The sequence below is a fragment of the Rhipicephalus sanguineus genome, chromosome 4, assembly GCF_013339695.2.
Source record: "Rhipicephalus sanguineus isolate Rsan-2018 chromosome 4, BIME_Rsan_1.4, whole genome shotgun sequence".
Taxonomy (NCBI): Eukaryota; Metazoa; Arthropoda; class Arachnida; order Ixodida; family Ixodidae; genus Rhipicephalus; species Rhipicephalus sanguineus.
The window spans coordinates 59,859,923-59,864,542 of NC_051179.1; positions in this window are offsets into that span (position 1 = coordinate 59,859,923).

Genomic DNA, 4,620 nt, shown 5'->3' on the forward strand with positions numbered 1-4,620 from the left:
CGGGTGAAAGGAGAAAGAGTAGCTCCATTAATTACGGTACGTAGGGGCGCGCGTGGTGGGCGTGAAAAGAGAAGCAATAAAAAGATAGCCTTGGTTAGCAGACCTTCGCGTCGGATACGTAGCGTAACTAGAATTATGTTAAACCCAACGTGACACTTTCTAGCACTCAGCCTGCTTGTGAAGGAAGCAACGGCGGAGGAGCACTACAACAGTGAACACATTTCGACGTGTCTGACCAACAGTGAGACGAGAACTTTTTGCGCTCTGTAAAGGTAGGTCTGAGTGTACTTTCTGGCAAGTTGATTGTTCGTCACGCAAAAAAAAAAAAAACAAAGAACAGTAAACTGTTTGAATCACGCAGATTCCTCGGTGTACTTGTTTTTCTTTTCTTTTTTTTCTTGAAGTGATGTCCAGAAGAGCTTGGTGCCTTATATAGTTCCTGCGGGTTTTCTTTTTGGAATTGCCTGTGACTTCACTTTACTGCGAGTTCTAGCATTTAGTTATCGTAGTTATTCTTTATTGGCAGTAACAACATCGGGAACAAAGCAAGCTACTAGTTCTGCAGAGTAGAAAAATACCAGGATGCCGAGGTCCAATGGAATAAAAAAACTTTATTTAGGTCCTTCGGGGCGTGAACTAGCACGCATATAGCGGGCCGCTCCCACGTCGGGACAGGCTGGCCCAAGGAGGTTTAAAAATTTTTCAACCTCCTTGGGCAGGCCTAGCCTCTCCGCCACGTCGCGGGCCCGTTTGACTGCCCATGGTTGTGCTTCCAAATCCGGACTGCGTAGCGGAGCATCCCACTTGGACGACGTATTGTCTTCGTCACCTCGCAACACGGGGTACCTCCAGAGCATGTGTCAAATGACCAAATTAATTTCTACCGAAAACGCCGGTTATATAAGCTCTCCTGTACTCCTTTTATAAGAACTCCTTTTTTTCGAGACTCACCAAATTGTATGGAAAGGTAGACAGTGTCTGGGACTTCGCTAACTGTCGGCACAGATCTTATGCGTCAGCGTCCGCCTGTCTGGTCATCGTCCGACACTGTTGCTCAGTCAATCACTGGCTTCAAAAGATACTCGTCAAACATTTTTTTTTTCGCGTTAATGTCTGTTCTGGTATCAGCGTTTGCCTAAGTGGGCAAATTTTTCGAGTATATGTAGCGGTATATCGTCAAGCCGACTGTGTCGTTTTTCAGGAACTGGATGCAGGCAGTTCGATCTGCTTCTCGGAGCTGTGTTCCACATCAGGCGTCGGACAACCTTCTATATCGACACAAGAACGTCCAACATATTTTCCCGGTGCATTTCCAACTTCAAGAAGAGCTTTTCAATTGAAGCGGGGATCGGGGAGGGTGGGGGGGGGGGGGGGGAGTGTTGGTATAGTAGAAGGGGTTAACCTGGCGTACACAGCCAGCAATGTAATACAGGAACTGTAATAGCTCAGCATGACAGGCGTTTTTCTAAAGCGTACAACCCGTAGGCATTCATCTGCCCCGTGACTCGAAGAATGGAAAGGCAGCAGTAGCACAACTTTGTCGTTAATTTTATTGACTACCGTTGACTCTTCTCAGAACATGGTGTCTTCTGAGCACTCGTGTTTAGAACGCGCTGTCTTGGAAGAGCCTGTCACACTATTCATAACTGCCTTGTCTAGCGGTTCAATGACAGATTTTGCGTCAGGAGGGGACTAGTTCAACATCTATCAAATGAGCATCGGTTACACAATGCGCCGAGCAGTTCCAATACGACGCGCCATTTCCTCCTCTGATGGCACGTGTGGTCGTAGAAATCTGCCACGGACATGATGAAACTTCTGCGAGTAAATTATCCTGGGTGACATCTTTAGTTTCTATTCCTCCCCCTTTTCTACAGCCTGGCTTCGTAATATTAATAGTGATGGTCCATTCTAATTCGTAATATTTCATTAATAAATAAATCATATCAATAGAAAATATCTGAGGAACTTGAATTTTTTCAGGAACTGTTAAACTCGTAAAATCGGGCTCCAACTATTTTGAAATAGTAATATTCCCACCTGAACGATGCGTAGCAGAATGAAAGTGTCAAAACGATATACGCAATGTTTCGGTCACTCATTCCTTCTAAGGCGGCGCTTGTTTGTCGTGAAGATGTATTATTTTAGTGGCACTTTTTTGCGTTAACATCTTCCGCCAACATAGCAGTTACACTTGCACGGTTATTTTTTCAAATGCGTAGGAAACTGTTGGGAAATTATTCCACGTTGGAGGTACCTGAACCTTTTTTCTTCAGAAACTGGGTTCGTACCTCGAGAAGCAGACGCATGAAGTAACAAACATACCACGTCCTTTTTAAGTTTGTTTGGCTTTCGGTACATTCTGTATACCAAGTGTACGCACACGCTAGTCTACGCATGCTCAGTAATACGTATGCCAGTCATATTCGGCCACGTGAAAATGCAGTGGCATTATAAGCAGGTTTCTTTAAGCTCTTCGCTGTAAATCTCAACTTTTCTGATGATGACACACGCAACCATGTCCTTCCTTTCGAGTACAGGTGTTGGCTGCTGCTGTTTATTTTCTTTTTTGGCAGCTCGTACCTGAACTGGGTCAGCGCAGGCGTTGCAGGCCTCATTATAACCAGCAATTATTTCTCGCAACAGCTAGAACTCGATACAGAAGGCTATTGAATGAGCCGCTAATCTTAACTTCCGAGAGAAGGGTGTTTCCAGCCTTTGGCGCAAGTTCAGGACATCGTTCAAGGTTGTCCGACAACATCTGGCGGTTGTTAGCGTTCCAAAATCCTGTTTCCTTGCGTGAAACGCACAATAATTGCGAGGGACGGCTCATTCAGTCGAAGTTGCCACCCCGTCAGTAAGATACTGATTTTGGACATAAAGGGTACTCTGGCGCTTAACTACGCGGAGCCTCATAGCGTTGACACGGTGAAGTAGTGTAGCAGAGCTTCTCGTCCGTGCGTGTTGGCCGTTCGTGCTGCGTGCCCTCATCTGTCAATGTGTTAAAAAGGCAGGTCGCATCAACGACATTGGCCAGGATTATTACTGGAAAAAACTTGTGAGTAAGCGTGGATTATTCCTCCTTCTTAGCCTGGGTGGCTGGTAGGCAGAAAGGTACTCTGGCAGATCACTCAACGAGCGGGGTATGAATATATTGCAAAGCTTGTTAGTGAAAGTGTTCATATTTATTGAGTGGAGACGAATGGTCCGAATCACCTCGCTGCCTAAACATATTGTGTGCTGGAGTTCTACCACTGAAAATGAAACCATGGGTTGAACACCGTCAGGGGTAACCACGAGTACACAAATTTGTCGTTCATTAGTATTTAGTAATTCGCATGCATGCTGAGCGGACACCCACTGCAATTATTTTCTAAGTGTGGTACTCAACTGGGTGAGACAAAATTACAAAGACGTCGAATATTAACGTGAACCTGATATCAAAGTCAAAGTACATAGCACATGGCGCCGCAAATGAGAGAGATGAATATATTTCAATAAGGTAAAAAGTTATTTCATTAAGGTAGAAATTGACATACGCACATAAGTAAACAGCGCGAAAGAGCACACAAAAGGCGAAATTGTAAGCAGCTCAAGCTCTCGTCCCATTTTGAGGCCTGTCACCTCTGTGTCGTATTTCGCACCGTTTCCTTATGCAAGCGGGTATTTTTTGTGTTTATGGATTTTAAGAAACGTTTGGAACAGAACCACGAAAGGGCGAATTTTTTTAGGCGAATTCGTTCTATGCCGCAATGTGCCTCCACCTCCATAATGCGACCATGCATGAGCAACGCTCCATTTTTACCTTGAGTTTGAAGACTCACCTAAACGTTCTGAGTTCGCGCTGTTTATATTGCTCCAGTCATGCTTAGTTGTCAGGGTCTGCGTCTTTTCGCTAAAAATTTCAATGATATTGCGACGCCTACTGGTCACAACAATTCCTGTGTTAGCATGTCACCGTATATTGAAGGCGCACACCGGCCCATCTCGTACAGACCTGCACGAAGTAAGAGCGCTGAAAATACGACGTGGAAAAATGCTTTTCATGCGGTACTGCATTGTTAGCGATTAGAGGCCTTACAAAACAATCTTTTTCAGACAAACATGATCCAGGGGGGAAAAAACAATAAACGACATCTAATAAATAGTCCTGCCTTTGTTCTCCCTTCTCTCCCTTTGAAGTGTTTCTCAGCCGTTACTATACACTGCCATTGAAACATTATCGACGTACGCAGTGCACTTGTCCAGACCAGGGCTGTAGGTAAGGCGTGCGATGTTGACCTGAAGTAGTGTTACGAGCCCTCAGAAGGTGGCACGTGGCATGCCTGATTGGAGGCCGAGTGAAAACACGGAAAACCCTTCTTCGCTATCTGTGACGTCTCATGAAAACAGGTTGCGCAACACATCGCAGACGCTGCTCTTGTGTATAGCTCGGACAATTTGCCGCGTCATTCACCGCACGTGCTGCAAGGACGCGCTCGGGACTCGCTTATCTCTCCGACTCGGCTTCTCCGCCGGTTGCTTATCGCGATGACCGGCTCGTTTATCGAAGAGAATGCAAAAAGCGCAAAAGAATCGCACGCGCCTAATCTTTTATTTTGTTTCCCTCGGGGCTTTCAG